This window comes from Furipterus horrens, unplaced genomic scaffold (assembly GCF_987537825.1).
Source record: "Furipterus horrens unplaced genomic scaffold, mFurHor1.1.pri manual_scaffold_4, whole genome shotgun sequence".
Lineage (NCBI taxonomy): Eukaryota > Metazoa > Chordata > Mammalia > Chiroptera > Furipteridae > Furipterus > Furipterus horrens.
This window is the reverse complement of record NW_028327174.1, coordinates 62,791,024-62,807,861: the sequence shown is the minus strand read 5'-3', so window position 1 is coordinate 62,807,861 and position 16,838 is coordinate 62,791,024. Positions and strand designations below refer to the sequence as shown.

At 41.2% G+C, this 16,838-nt stretch overlaps 1 pseudogene; it reads left to right on the top strand.

Moving 5' to 3' along the window:
• The first annotated feature begins 14,755 nt into the window (after positions 1-14,755).
• LOC150012090 (RNA-splicing ligase RTCB pseudogene) lies at positions 14,756-16,282 on the top strand (annotated as a pseudogene).
• The last annotated feature ends 556 nt before the right edge of the window (positions 16,283-16,838 follow it).

The following is a 16,838-nucleotide window of genomic DNA, read 5'->3' as shown; positions in this document are numbered from 1 at the left end:
TGTCCCAGCAGATGGAAGAGAGCACCGCAGTGGTCACCTCACAGAGTGCTGAGATAGGAGCTGCTGAGATTATATTGACAGAGCGGAGACATACAGTTCAGTCCTTGGAGATAGACTTGCACTCAATGAGAAATCTGAAGGCCAGTTTGGAGAACAACCTGAGGGAGGTGGAGCTGCGCTACATCAGGCAGGTGGAACAACTCAGTGGGATCCTGCTGCACCTGGAGTCAGGCTGGCCCAGGCAGAGGGACAGCACCAGGCCCAGAAGTATGACACCCTGCTGAATACCTAGGTCAAGCTGGAGGCTGAGATCACCGCCTACCACCACCTACTGGAAGAGGGAGAGGACTTCATTCTTGTTAATGCCCTAGATAACAGCCACTCCTTACAGACCATCCAAAAGACCACCACCCTCATGATTGTGGACAGCGAAATGGTGTCTGAGGTCAACAACACCAAAGTTCTGAGGTATTAAAGGCAGCAGAAATGGGACACTAGTGGTGAGGCAGGAGGCCAAAAAAAGAAAAAGTTCAGAGACTGTCCTGGCTGCTGTGGCTCAGTGGATTGAGTACCGGCCTGTGAACCAAAGTGTCACTGGTTCAATTCCCAGTCAGGGCCAATACGTGGGTTGCAGGTCAGGTCAGTTCCCCAGTTGGGGGTGTGCAAGAGGCAACCACACATTGATGTTTCCCTTCCTCTCTTTCTCCCTCCCTTCCCTTCTCTCTAAAAATAAATAAATAAAATCCTAAAAAAAAAAAGTTCAGAGATCATTGAACATTTTAAAAAAGAAAAGAAAAAAGGAAATTAACTACAGGGAGGAGAATAGGTTGGGCTGGAAGGAGAATCTAGAGGTAAGGACTTAGCTGGTCTACTTATAATAGGGTAGAAAGAGGGCAAATGAACTAAAGTGGCAGAAGTAATGGAGAGGAGGAAAATATTGTTGATTCAAGACTATTACATAGGATTTAGCAACTGATCTGTAAATGATTCTGTTGGTCAGGGTAAGGAAAAGCCAAAAATAGCTTCTAAAGTTTTGACTCAGAGAGGAGAGTAACAATAATACTATGGAGGAAGGGAGGCAAAGAGAGAGAGAGATTGACTAGGAGTTAAAAAGGCTATTCCCTTTACTCCCATGCCCTGACCAGAAAATGAACCAGCAACCTTTTGGTGCACAGGATGATGCTCCTATTAACTGAGCAGCCTGGCCAGGGCAGTAAGTTTTGTTTTTGTTTTCTGTTTTGTTTTAAGTATATTTTGTTGATTATGTTGTTACAGTAGTCCCAATTTTTTTTTCCCTTTGCTCCCCTCTGTCCAGTACCCCCCCCTCCAGTAATCCCACACCCCTTAGTTCATGTTCATGGGTCATGCATATAAGTTCTTTGGCTTCACCTTTTCCTATATTATTCAGGGCAGTAAGTTTTAACAAAAGTATAACTACTAAAGAAAATTTCCATCATCAAAAAAATCCACTCATGTTCCTCTGTTGTCATTCTCTATCCATCCCCCACTAATGACAAATGCTATATCCTATTATAATAAACCAGTAATCTGGTAAGTAAAATGTATTTTTGAGTTCTATAAACAGCCATAGAAAATGAATCAAACCAAGGAGGAGATTACAGGAAACTTGGATCTATAGCCAGTCAGTTTTTGTAGTATGAGATGAGGGTGTCCAGGTAGGTAGTGTCAGAATTGAGTTGAATTTTCAGACACCCTGCTGATACCAGAGAATTGCTTAGTTTGTGTGGGAACTGCCCCCGTCCCCGACACTCACACTTTCAGATTGGGTCCAGGAACCCAAGAAAGTCTTTAAGTCTGGTGTATGAGACATGCAACTTTGTGTTGATTCTTTTAACAGTGTCTTGACTGTTCTGGGTCCTTTGCATTTCCATATAAATTAAAAAATCAAATTATTAATGTCTTTTTGAAAAACTTGCTGAGATTTTGATTGGACTTGCATTGATTTAAATGTCCATTTGAGGAGGATATATATCTTAATAGTAAGTCATCCAAATTGTGAATATAACTCTCCATTTAATTAGGTCTTCTTTCAGTTCTCTCAGCAATACTTTATAGTTTTCAGTGTACAAATCTTATGCATATTTTATAAAATCCATCCCTGAGTATTTCATGTTTTCTAAATGCTATTATAAATGGTATTTAAAATTTTTAATTTCCAAATGTTCACTGCTGATATGGAGAAATACAGTTGAACTTTTTTATCTGGACCTTAATATACATATGTAATTCTTCCAGAATTTTTTTTTTTTGTGTGTGTGTGTGTGTGTGTGTGTGTAGGTTTCTGATGATTTTCCTGTACAATTCATATAATCTGCGAATAAGAATAGTTTTGCTTCTTTCTTCCTGACTGTATTATTTTTACTATTTTTCTTGCTTTAGTTATACAGTAGTCCCTCTCTATATCATGGTTCACTTATCGTGGCCTCACTGTATCGCGGGATTTTTAAAAATATATTTAATTATTTATCGCGGATTTTTCTCTATATCGCAGGATTTTGCAGTACTGTATATGTATGTTGTTAAAGTTATGTAGGTTTAAGAGCATAGAATATATTTAAGAACATAAGTACTGTTTATAAAAGTGTGGAAAAGTTTAATAAGGAACTGGGAACGGTTTATAAGTGTGTGGGAAGGGTTTATAAAGCCTTAAAATGTATATAAATACTAAAATAAATGTAAGGTTCCTACTTCGCGGATTTTCACCTATCACGGGGCACGGGGGGGTGGGGGCGTCTAGAACATAATACCCACGATAAGTGAGGGATACTGTACTGGCTAGGACTTCCAGTACAATGTGGGCATGATGTATTGAACATTAGCACTCGGCATTTACCGCCACTTCCTTCTAGTGTGACTTTCTGTACTAAAGTAGATGGAAAAGCTAAATACTAAATTTCCCAGGCTTCCTTGCCAACAGAGTTCTATGTTTGATTAAATTCCACCAACTAGATACACCTATGCACATTTGAGAAGATAGAGCTAAAGTGGAGGCTTTCTTACTGCAGAGTCTGTTTATTGATGACAAACACAGTCATGGAACTATGGGTTTTCTCCAGTCTCCATGGATTTCAAGAGGCAGTTGCAGTGACAGTAGCATCCACTTTCTGAGTTCTGGATTGCAGCTTCCATGTTTTTTGTGCAAGAGAAACATCTATCGGTTGCCTCTTGCATGCCCCCCATTGCTTTTCGGGACGACGGCCAATCCACTGAGCCACACTAGTCAGGGCTGTTTGTGTCTTTTTCATGTGTACAGTTCTAGTGGCAGACTCCGGATTCCCTACCTTCCTGTTAATGGCAGAGGAGGTAAGTTCCCTGGCAGGTCAGTTTTTCATGGTGTTTGGGAGTCATTCCTGGACCTTAGCTTATAACCCAAACTTCCAGCCCTTCCAGTGATTTTGTAATGATCTAATATATGTATTAAACCCCTTTCTGCTTAAAATACTTCAAGTAATATTTGTTTCCAGCAATGAACCCTGAAGGATACAGTCAAGACAGACATTTGACAGAAGGCTTAATCAGCAAAAATAGAGAGGCAGTTCAGGAACAAGAAATTAAGTCCTTGGGGAGATAGGTGTGCCAGACAAAGTCTCCATCATAAGAAAACAATACATGACCCTAGTTATCAGGGGACCAGAATACCAATGTCACGACAAGCTGTGCTGCAACACAGCCTGTGTGTTGAGCTAGTAAACCTCTATCTTGGGGCTCTTGGGGCCCCTCTTCTTCCCTAGTCTGGGAACAAATTTGATTCCAAAACTTAGATTGAGATTATACATTCAACTCAAGGTGAAACTATCTCAGCAACAACAGAGAGATACATAGAGAGGGGAATAAGAAAGGCAGTTTAAAATTAAAAAAAAAAAATCAAAGCAAATAAAAGGCAGATCTACTTCATAAAGTATTTAGTAGCTATATAGTGGAATATAGATATATGGCTTTAAATGTGTTTTCTTCATATACTACTAAGAACTATAAGGAGTCAAGTCATTGAGCCCATTGGCCATCCAATTAGAAAACCCCACCCCCAATGTTACTGACTAATGGTTGGTTACCTGACTCTTGCTTGAACAGTTACAGTGACATGGAGTTTATTATTTCAAACTTGGCTATTTCATTTCTCTAATCATCAGAACATTAAGTATCTTTTACATCAACAACATAATTCTGGTTATATACTAATGTCATTCTCCCAAACTGACGCATGGCCAGTTCTGTCTCTTACTTGACTCTGAAGTCATCAGCAGCAAGAAGGGCATTGCCAATCTGCAGAATGATGCAGACATTGTCCACAGAACTTGCAAAGATCTGAGCCCTCAGGTCTTTGATAGTTTTGAAATAATGCCCCCAGTCTCTGACCTGGGGTCCCTTCTTTTCCAGATGTGCCCAGATTTTGCTCTCCAGTCTCTGATTATCAGCCTCCGGGCTTCTCACCCTCTCCAGGTAGGAGGCCAAGCAGTCATTCAAGCATTGCCTATTCTCCTTGCTTTGGATGCCTCTTCTGCCTGCCAACCCCCCTGCCATCCCCACAGCCAGGCCCCTGGATCCCCAGCCACCCTGCACACTGGTGGAGTGGGACATGGAGATCTGGGAGCTCAAGGTGCTGGCCAGCTAGGCCCAGTGGCTGGATGACTGCATAGAGCCGGGGGTCCAGTAGTTTGTGGAGAAGTTGGATCCAGTGCTGAAGCTCATGTTGTTCAGGGAGGAAGGCAAGAAGCTGAGAGTCTGGTTCAAGCAGCAGTGAAGTTAATTTTCTTGAAGTATGTCTATAATGGTGCTCACAGTATCAAAAACTAACAGGAAAAATAGAACCAGAAGCAAGTAAACAAGGAGCAGACTGAAAGTGACCAGGGCGGAGGGGGGAAGGGAGAAGGGGCAGAAGAAGGGGAAGGGTCTAGTTAAGGAACTAATATAAATGACCCATGGACATGGACAACAGGGTGGGGATGAACTGTGGGAGAAGGAGTGGGTGGGGTGGAGGGGGAGAAGTGGGGGAAAAGTGAGACAACTATAATAGAAAAAAAAAACAGGAAATAAATTTTTTAAAAAACTAACAAGAAACAACAAAAACTTTCAGTGGGCTCCTTACTAAGTAAAATCTCAATACCAGCATTCAAGATACTACATAATTGGGCTTTGATCTGCATTCCTAGACTTATATTCCATTATTTTCTTACATTTACTCAGGCTGTACAGTGTAGTGGTTGAAAGCTGTTATTATTACCTCTGCATTAACAAAAGCAACATGGAAAGCCAAATGTTTTTAAATAAGTTGTATGCAAAGAGAAACCTCTGGCACTTCATCAAATATTCAGAAAGACCCCATTCATATTCCACAGATGTTTCTGTGGTCTGGTTTTCTTGCAAAGTACATGTTTCCTTCAAGTCTACCACTATAAAAATGGTGTGTGCCTTTTCTGTGTTATCTGGAGACACATTTAGCTACTCCATTCTCTAAACGAAGATTCATATACAGAAAATAGCCTTCTGAACTTGAACAAGTCCTTATTTTACATAGTCTAAGAAACCTTGGTTATGCTTTGAGAATAATTATTTCTTTGTCTTAAGCGACACAATCTGTATTCATTATAATTGGGGACAGACTGTGAAATACACTGTACTAATAAGGGCCGACAGAAAAATAAAAGATGAGTAGGGCAAAACCCTTTCAACATCTTACAATCTGGTGAAAGGCCAAAATAATAAATCCTGGAAATCTTTAACTTAAAGCAAAAATATTTTCATTACTACTAGAGGCATGCAAAATGCTATAGTGGCTTAAAGAAAGAACAAATCCTATCTGGTGTGTGAAGCAAGGCTTTCTGACAAGGACTTTGACAGGAAGGGTAGGTAGGATTTTGATAGGCAGAGATGGTCAAGAAAGCTTCCTAGGAAGAAGGATAAAACCAGAGTTCAGAAAGTGGTTGGGGCTTTCAGGAAGGAATGAGTGTGCCAGGCTGACTGATCCATATTGTCCATGAGGGAGGCAGTTAGTGATGTCAGTTAGATCCCTGTCAGTAGAAAGCCTGGAGTGATGGGATGAGAGGGTTAGACTTATGTCCAAAGCAGGGAGCCTGTTAGGTAGTACATAAGAAATGCATGATTGGCACGATGCTTGAGGAAGGTTCACCCATAAGAATAGAAGAAGGGAGAAGACATCAGAAACTAATGAGGAAAATGGGAGTATATCAATACTGGATGAAAGTAATACATTGAGAGGAAAGAGTCATAAAGAGGAAGGTAAATGGAAACGGCATTTTAAAAAGTTTTACAGGGCCTTGCAATGTATTCAAGGAGGAGAAAGAAGAAGACAAACTTTGAATGTGCAGCTACATGATATAGGCACTGGGCTCAACTATCTTGCTGAGGAAATCGGGAGAGAGAAAAGGAAAAGCAAAGACGTCTCCAAAGTTTCCAGGTTAAGGAACTGGGGAAATGCTTGTTCCATTAAGAGATACTGAGCAATTAGGGGCTAGTTTAATTTGGATGTGTTGAGCTTGATGTTCTGTTGAAATATTTAGGTGGTGATCTTTAATAGAAATTGAAAATAAAACAGGGGAGCCCAAGAGCGGTGTCCAGTTAGGTGACACAGGCTTGGGAAGCATCCAGGTAGTAGTGATAGTGAAAGCTGAGGGTAAGATCACCGAAAGAGAGCTTGTGGAGAGAGAAGAACTCTGTGCTGAATGATAATAATGTTGGTAGTCCTCAGCATCGTGAAAAACACTTTTTATGCTTTAGCTCATTTAATTATCAGAATAAAGGAATCTGTGAGCGTTATCATTATGACTAATCACTAACACATAATATAAGAAATTAATTTTTAGGAGTAGAATTCCAAATGATTTCAAGATGTCAAGTAGTGAGGAGGGGGCCATAACAGGGATAAGGAAAGAGCATCAAAGTTCATGTCTTCTTCAGAGAATGCTGATTCACTCCAGTTGTTGGTTAATGAAGTAGAAATTTAACATGAATTTAAAAGTGTTAAAGGGATATAATATGCCCTTTAGTCACTGGAAGGAAAAAGTTGAATGTAAAAAATAAGTGCCTATTAAGGTATCTAGAGTTATGAATCTTTCTAATCTAGCAACACAGCTTCAAAACATACTCCTATACTGTTAGGAACAGAAAGATACTTATAAATCCACAATCATAGTGAAAGCCAGTAATAAACCCTCTTATTTAAAAAGGCTGGGTTGGAGGAAGCAGCCTATAACACAGAAGTAGACATACCTACCCAGCTGTCTGAAGCACATCTAGAAAACCAAGGCCTTCACACAATGGACCTAATGCTGTAAAACATCTGTGACATAATGAAACGACCAAAATGTGTGTTTCCTATAAAGAAATGGCTCTCACAAGGACGAAGGGGACAACTGAACTATGCATGTTCATTTCTTACCCAAACTCACTAAGCAGAGAAATCACCCTGTCTTCCTTGGGGAAGTTTGAGGGGCTGTGCAAACAAACAGGATGCTTAGGAAAAATCTTTCTCATGAAAAGCAGGGGAATGTAGAGGACATATATCCCAACTAACTGGATCAAAGTATGTACAGGTTTTGTAGGATACACACTGCGAGATTACTTTCCAGCAGGATTTTACTTCATAATTTGCAGTAACTACAATCCTAAAGAGGCATAAGAGTGGCCAGTTTCCATTACCTTTGCAAGGTGTGTCAGCCACTGTACATCACCTGTGCAATTTCCCTTTCCCTCTTTTTCTTGTAACAGATCATGATTTACAATGGGATATGTGCCCTGCTTATAAATTCTTAGTCTCCCTAGCAACTCATTACCTATGAGGTGAAAATAAGAATCAGCCTTTGATTCCTATAAAGTTTTGCTGTTTAAAATTAAGTGCCATCTTTTTTCTTTTTTCCTCCCTTCTTATTCCTGCCTGGAACACAGAAGTGACATCTGAAGCTGAAGCATCCATCTTGTAACCAGAATGAGAGTCATGTGATGAGAAAGAGACAGAAATATAAACATCCCTTGAAGATGTTATTGAGTGGCTACATCAGTCTGCTGTGTCTTTTCTGTGGATCATGCTATTTATCAACATAAAAAGACATTATTTCTATTTAATGATTTCAGCTTTAGATGATATATCTTATATATCTGTCTGGTTTGTATTTGCAAATTACTTTACTCTACTCTTTTAGGTATCTTTTTCTTAAACAACCCGATTTTATTTTTCTATTCCAATGTTAGTTTTGACTTTTTACTAAGAGATTAATCTCCTTTATATTTATAATCACAACTCTTACAGCTTTGTATCTGTTCGAAGGATGTAGAAATTCATCCTGAATTATTAGCTTAGGCAAAATGGAAATTCAAAGGCTCCTGCAATCAGAAAAGGCAAGAGTGCAGCTAGAGATCCACTGAGCCAGATCCCTGGTACTACCATGGTTCTCTCGCTCTGTTTCCCTTTTTTTCTTCTCTGACTACTTTTGTCCACACAAACCTGGCTTTGCAGTCAAAGTGAAAAAAGACTTCATGCAGGTCTAGTTGAACAAACTCTGGAGGAGTAGTATGATCCTCGGAGTTTGTGCCAGATGTGTGTGTGCCTGTCTGCTAGACCAGTTTCTAGGGCTGGGTGGTGAGAAGTGGGGATGATGAGGTTCTAAGATTGACCCAGTTTAAGTTAGATATTCACTACCAGATAATCTAGGCCAGGTGAGTAAGATCATGTTAAATGATGGTATCTCCATTTGGAATCTATAGTTAGAGACAGGGTGGGGGAATGGAGACTTGGCCCAGAAAAAGGCAGGGGTACTGAGCAGAAAAAGAGGTAAATAGCCTTTTTAATTGTTACATAAATAAGATGTCCCATTTTACACTACCTGAGTTTTAATCTCTTTCCTCTTTTTATTTTTTATCTTTTTAAATAATTTATTTGTTTGTTTGTTTGTTTATTTATTTATTTTTAAAGAGAGGGGAAAGGAGAAAGAGAGGGAGAGAAACACCACTGTCTGGTTGCCTTTCACTCACGCCCCCAACTGGTGACCTGACTTGCAACCTAGTCATGTGCTCTGACTGGGAATCGAACCAGCGACACTTGGCTCGCAGGCCGACGCTCAATCCACTGAGCCACAGCAGCCAGATCTTTCCTCTTTTTAGATGTGGACCATTTAAAAGAATTTTTTTAAAGTATCTTTTATTGATTACGTTGTTACAGTAGTTTCAGTTTTTTCCCCTTTGCTCCCCTCCACCCAGTAACCCCCTTCCCCCCAGCAATCCTACCTCGCTTTGTCCATGGGTCGTGCATATAAGTTCTTTGGCTTTGCCCTTACCTATATTATTCTTAACTTCCCCCTGTCTATTTTGTACCAACTGATTATGATTCTTAATCCCTGCACCATATCCCCATTTCTCCCCCTCCCCCCTCCAAATGATCCCCATGCCTATGATTCTGTTTCTATTCTGGTTTGCTTAGTTGGATTTTGCTTTTATTTTTTAGATTCAGTTGTTCATAGTTGTGAGTTTGTTGTCATTTTAGTGTTCATAGTTTTGATCTTTTTCTTAAGTAAGTCCCTTTGACATTTCATATAACAATGGCTTGGTAATGATGAACTCCTTTAGCTTCACCTTGTCTGGGAAGCACTTCATCTGCCCTTCCATTCCAAATGATAGCTTTGCTGGATAGAGTAATCCTGGTTGCAGGTTGCCTTTCATCACATTGAATACTGCTTGCTAGTCCCTTCCTGCCTGCAAAGTGTCCTCTGAGAAATAAGCTGATACTCCTATAGGCACCCCCTGTAGGCAACTTTCCGCCTCTCTCTTGGCGCCCCCAGGACTCTCTCTTTATCTTCCTTTGGCATCTCAATCATGATGCATCCTGATGTGGTCCTCTCTGGATCCAGGTCGCCCGTGGCCCTCCGTGCTTTCCAGGACCGGTATGTCCATCTCCTTCGCAAAATTTGGGAAGTTTTCCTCATTTTTTTCCAATTCTTGCTTCCTCATTCTGCACTGGTTGACTGTTTTTTCTTCCTTATGTTCCAAATCATTGATTTGAACTCTGGTTTCCTTCCGTTCACCATTGGTTTTGTGTGGATTTTCTTTTGTTTCACTTAGCATAGCCTTCACTTCTTCTGCTATGCTGCTATGCATTTGCCATACTCAAGCATATCTGTCAAGACTGTGAGCATCTTTATCACCAGTGATTTGAATTCTGCATCTGTTAGGTTGTCTGTCTCCTCATCTGTTATGTTGGCTATCTCCTCGTCACTTAGTTCTCCCACTGGAGCCTTGATCTGTTCCCCTTTTTGAGCCATACTTCTCTGTCTCCTCATTCTGACAGGCTCCTGTGCTTGTTTGCCTCCGCATTCCAGGTAGAGCTGTTGCTCCTGTTACATTGTAAGGGGCAGAGCCTTAGGGATTCATCAGTACAGGACAACCTGTTTCAGGTGGTGCTGTATGTGGGGGAGGGGGCCGAGAGGGAACAGTGCCACCTGCCCAGCACTTGCCCCTTTTCCAGGCACCTCTCCCGCTTCTGAACTGGATTGGCGCCCCTCTAGCTGCTGCCCTTGCCATCGTTCCCAGAGTGGATAGGTCTGCGGATGTTCTAGGACCATGGGGGCCCTTTAAACAAGCAGACTCTGCTGAGATACCTGCAGTTTCTGTCTCCATCCCAACCCCCACTGGTCTGCATAATCAGAAGCAATGAGGCTTGATTTTCCCTGGTGCTGGGACCCTGAGCTGGTAGGTCTGGTGAGGAGCTGTGAATGCTCCCCAGGTGTCCCTCCTGACTTTTTAAAACGTGTGACTGTGCTTTCTGCCAGCTTGCTACTGCTGCCACTGATGCTGCCACCACACCGAGTTCTCTGCATCCGGGCTCCACCCCTCCTACCTGTCTGGGTGAGTATTTCTTCTTTATATCTTTGTTTGTTGGACTTCCATGCAGTTTCATTTTCTGGAACTTCTGGTTGTTTCTAGTTTTGAGGTAGTTGTATTCCTTCTTAGTTGTGGAGGGAGACGCAGCATGTCTGTCTATGCCTTCATCTTGGCCAGAATTCTAGATGTGGACTGTTTTTATTCTCTGCAATAATTAAGAAGGAAAGTGTCCTGTTTCAATTAAACCATTCTTAGATGTTTACCATCTAATTATTAAAATTGAGAGCAACATAAGAACTTAACTTCCCTTCATGAAGGATGTGAAACCTAGGACTTCGGTTTCCTTTAATGAAGCTTCTCCTTTCTTCTCTGTTTTTTTTTTTTTTTCAATTAGTCTGTAATCATAAAATACATCATTGTCTTTGTGTTAAATAGTATAAATCATCTTTTCAAGTAATTTTATTTCAGATTTATACACTATTTGTATGTATTCAATTTAACTCTATATATTTAACTTATTTATTGCTCCATTCCCTTCAGCTACCACTCTTGTTCTCATGAATCTAAATTTTTATTAATAGGTTGGGGTTCTGAAACAGGCCATTAGGACATTTATTTGGGAGGACAATCTGGTTTCTGAGTCCTTGGACACCTAAAAATGAATGTCCATACATTTATTACTGAGTCATGGTCACTGTGGTAACAAGTTATGAGCAAGAGCAAGGTTTTTATATTTTAATCCTACTTCACAGACAGATAGGCGGGATTATTTTGTTTCTTAATGGCATCTGATTTATTTTATTTTATTTTACCATATGTTCATAGAAGATTTTCCTTATTTGATATATTTTTCTGGTTAATTAGGAGGAAATTTGGAAGAGCTTTTTTTTTTTATTGTATTTTTTGTCACCATCTTAAGCAGAAAGTGAGAATAGTTCTGTGATTCTACAGCTGGATTTGGCAGCCTCAGAGTATAAGCAAAGAACATGGATGTTAGAGATTTCCTAAGCTTGAAGCCTGGCAAATAGGCTATGGCACAAGTTTATATACTGATGAGAGAGTTCAGAGTGTTCAAACAAGAGCACTACTGGCAAGCTGTTTATAGAGTCATACTGGGTAGGAAGGTAAATGAAGTTGCAATAGGTAGCCATTCTGAAAGAACAGGGAATGTTAAAAACTGAATTTATTATTGGAAAAACTGTTAAGCTCAGTGAGATATTGTGATCAGAGAGGGAAATGTCAGAATTGGAAATCTCATCGCATGTTAGTTGCCCATATCCCTTAATTCAAAACATTCAAATTTTATTTGAATGCCACAGTCATTATCAGTTTGATGCCATTGGTCCATTATCGGATTTTCTTTCTTTTGTCGTATAATTTTTAAAAACCATTTTATTTCTGGCTCATGCAAATATTGTATTTGATGCTTATTTTTTATAAGTTAGACTCCTAACCAACTTTTTGGGCTTTCTTATTTCCTACCCTAGTTCTTATAAGAGGGATAAGATACCAATTTTCCCCTCTAAGAATAATGCTACCACTGTCTTAACCATGAACTCTGGCTTTTAAGTATTCATTCTCAATGTAACAAATATACCAAAATTTTTGTAAATATGCATATGCAGGAGAACAATGTGTATGTCAGTTATGGAGCGGAGAAGAGTTAAAAGAATAGACTAATGTTAACTTCAACTTGGTAAACACATACTTGTTATGCATGCCACAGAACATTTAGGGGGAAAAAAAGGTCTTCATGATTTCCCAATTATATAACTGTAGCTTCAGCTTCACTGGAGAGGACACTCCAGCGTCATCGCAAGATGTCGATTCAACACGGGAGGAGACAGATACCGTGTCACTCCCGAGTCGGACTGCACAGCCATTCTCGGCGGTGCAGATAGACTCTTAAGAAGCTACACCATCGTCTCTCGAGACGGACGGCTGCTGAGAGAGAATTGTGTTTTATAATTTATGTTTTACTGCATACCCTGCAAAAGATTTTATGGGCTGCTTAACTTTAGTTGTGACAAACTCTGGTGTTTAAGTTCCAGATTGTGTCCTTTCTACTATTCCACATTGCATCTTTATTTGTGTCTTATATGCCCTCTGAAACTGTAACTTCCTTGAGGGCAGGCACTCATTATATTTGTGGCTTAAATTTGCCTGAGTCCATGTGTTTACAAGGACTTGTGTAGAAAGAGGTTGTAACATGAAGAATTAATTTCATTGCTAGACTGTAATTCCTGCCCCTTTATATTTAAGCCCATTTTATTTTATTAATTAAATATAATACAAATATTTATATTTATATAATATTAAATGTGGTAAGAATACTGAAACCCATTAGAAATAAAGGAGGAAAATTTAAATTGGAATTACACCTGTGGTTCAAAATATTGTATCAGAAAAATATAAATATTCAAGCAAATCAAACCCTCCCCCAATAAACTATGTATGTAGTCATTGGCACTTGAACTCCTCTCTCTTTCCAGGTTTTAACTTCAATTTGTACCAAGCACACCCACACATAATTACAAAACTGGAAACATTCACTACCTATGGTTTTGTATCTCATTCTCACTCAAACATTGCATCTTTAGCATTCCCTAGGTTAGTCAGTATAGGTATACTGTTAGTCGTTCATAACTGCATACTAGTCTAACTTCCCCTGTTGTTGAACATGTACTTGGTTTCTAATGTTTTTGCTATTTAAATTATTCTGCAAAGAACAGTCTTACACCTAAGTCTCTGTCTGTATCTTTGATCATTTCCCTGGGATAAATCCCTGCATCAGCCAGGATTTTAGCAGGAAATTGATGGCATATTCCAAGTGTTTAACTCAATTTAATGCACATCTCTTCATTTCAAAAAGGGACTGATTACATGTGGTGTGGGCAGGGTTAAGGGAATCAACAAGGAAGGCTGAAGAACTGAGGCAGGGACTGGCCAACAAGCCCTTGCCTTTCCCAGACCTGAGGGAGAAGGGATGTGTGTGGCAGTGGGCAGAGGGGAGGAAACAGTATTTGTGGAGCACAGAAAAAGCCTCAGCTGAGCAATACTGGCTGCCTCGCAGGGAGCTGTGCTTCTCCAAGTATGGTCCTTGCACCAGCAGCATCAACAACACATGGAACCTATTAGAAATACAAATCCTCAGGCCCTACCCCATCCTACTGAATCAGAAACAAAGCACCTAGGTGATTCTGATGTGCTGAACTTTGAGAACCACTGGCTTCGAAGAACAAAACCACTCATAAAACCATGGAAGCAGAGTTGGGGGGCAGGGAGTCAGGTGGTAGGAAGTGAATGTCCCCAAATTTCCCTTCTTCTTCCCCCTCTCTCCTTTCACTGTCTTCATTGGCTAAACCTAAGCAGAAGCTAAAAAGCAGGGCAGCCCAGAGATTTAACACATGGATGAGAAATAGTAGGACCTAGAGAGGTGGTGTGTGATATGAAGGGGCAAAAAAAGAATAAACAGCCCAATCCCTAAACTTAGAATCACTGGATCAAAAACATAAACAATTTTATGCATTTAAATACATATCAGGAAGTTGTTTTTAACATAAAAAACTTAAAAATATACACTTAAAAAAAAGATTTTACTTATTTTTAGAGGGAGAGAAACATCAATGTGTGGTTGCCTCTTGTGTGTCCCCAACTGGGGACCTGGTCTGCAACCCAGGCATGTGCCCTGACTGGGAATTGAACCTGCAACACTTTGGTTCACAGGCCAGCGTTCAATCCACTGAGCCACACCAGCCAGAGCACAAACATACACTTTTACTAGCAATAGCTAAGACTGCCTATCTGATGGAATTCTTACTAACTTTAAATATAAGTGTTTTTGAAAAAGTCTGTTCTGATTTTGTAAATTAAAAATGGTATGTCAGTTGCTACGGTAGTCACCGCCATGAGTCACAACTACAATGATGAGCAGCAGTTCTTGGAAAAGATAGATAAAAACTGCTGGAGAATCAAGAAAGGCTTTGTGCCCAACATGCAGGTTGAAGGGATTTTCTATGTGAATGATGCTCTGGAAAAATTGATGTTTGAGGAATTAAGGAATGCCTGTTGAGGCAGGGGTGTTGATGGCTTCCTGCCTGCCATGAAACAAATTGGCAATGTGGCAGCCCTGCCCGGGATTGTTCATAGATCTATTGGACTTCCTGATGTGCATTCAGGTTATGGGTTTGCTATTGGGAATATGGCAGCCTTTGATATGAATGACCCTGAAGCAGTGGTGTCCCCAGGTGGCGTCGGATTTGACATCAACTGCGGTGTCCGCTTGCTCAGAACCAATTTAGATGAGAGCGACGTTCAGCTGGTGAAGGAGCAGCTTTCCCAGGCCATGTTTGACCACATTCCTGTTGGGGTGGGATCCAAAGGCATCATCCTGATGAATGCCAAAGACTTGGAAGAGGCCTTGGAGATGGGGGTGGACTGGTCGCTACAAGAAGGCTATGCCTGGGCTGAAGACAAGGAGCACTGTGAGGAGTATGGAAGGATGCTGCAGGCTGACCCCAATAAGGTCTCTGCAAGGGCTAAGAAGAGAGGCCTTCTCAGTTGGGGACCCTGGGAGCAGGTAACCACTATGCAGAAATCCAGGTTGTGGATGAGATTTTCAATGAGTATGCTGCTAAGAAGATGGGCATCGACCATAAAGGACAGGTGTGTGTGATGATCCACAGTGGAAGCAGAGGCTTGGGCCACCAAGTAGCCACAGATGCCCTGGTTGCTATGGAAAAAGCCATGAAGAGGGACAAGATCATAGTCAATGACCGTCAGTTGGCTTGTGCTCGAATCTCATCTCCAGAGGGCCAGGACTACCTGAAGGGGATGGCAGCAGCAGGAAACTATACCTGGGTCAACCACTCTTCCATGACCTTCTTAACCCGACAGGCTTTTGCCAAGATCTTCAACACAACCCCTAATGACTTGGACCTACACGTGATCTATGATGTTTCTCACAACATCGCCAAAGTGGAACAGCACGTGGTGGACAGAAAGGAACGGACCCTGTTGGTGCACAGGAAGGGATCCACCTGCACTTTCCCTCCGCACCACCCCCTCATTGCTGTTGATTACCAGCTCACTGGACAGCCAGTGCTCATTGGTGGCACCATGGGAACCTGTAGTTACGTTCTTACTGGCACTGAACAGGGCATGACTGAGACCTTTGGAACAACCTGTCACGGAGTGGGCCGTGCATTATCCCGAGCAAAATCTCGATGTAACTTAGATTTCCAGGACGTCTTGGACAAATTGGCAGACATGGGGATTGCAATTCGTGTTGCCTCCCCCAAACTGGTTATGGAAGAGGCTCCTGAGTCCTATAAAAATGTGACGGATGTGGTGAACACCTGCCATGATGCTGGAATCAGCAAGAAGGCCATTAAACTGAGGCCGATCCCTGTTATCAAAGGGTAGAACCCTGACTGTGGCCATCAGACTCCAGGGGCCCTTACCGAAGTGGAAGTGGACTGAAATGCTCACCAGACATCAAGACTCAGAGACCTGAAGGTCGCAAAGTGTGCAGCTGTCACTGCCCATTATGTAATGGCTTCAGGAGCCAGGGCTGTAAAATTACCTTCTGCGAGGAGTCATGTGGCCCCATTTTGGAATGGGGTGTTCATGCTTCCTCCCAGGTTATCCCACAGATTCTTAGGGAAATCTCTTAGGGGGTGGGGATAAGTCAAGAAACTGCCTTACTTGTTCACACAAGTCTTCAGTCATCAGAGTGCACTTCTTTACACCAAGCTCTCTTTACATCCTGAGGGGCGTCAGGATGAAGAACATTCTATTAAATGAGGTTTTAGAATGTTTCTTTCCCGCCTTTTATCACTTTGTCCATTCAGCCACCCTATTCTCTCCCTACACTGAGCAAAATCCGAAATAGCATTCTTACTTGGAAAGTACCCTCAGGGTCACACGTCAGGATGTTAGATGATTGGATAATGGGACACACTGAGGAGGGACTATGTGTGGCAGTGTAA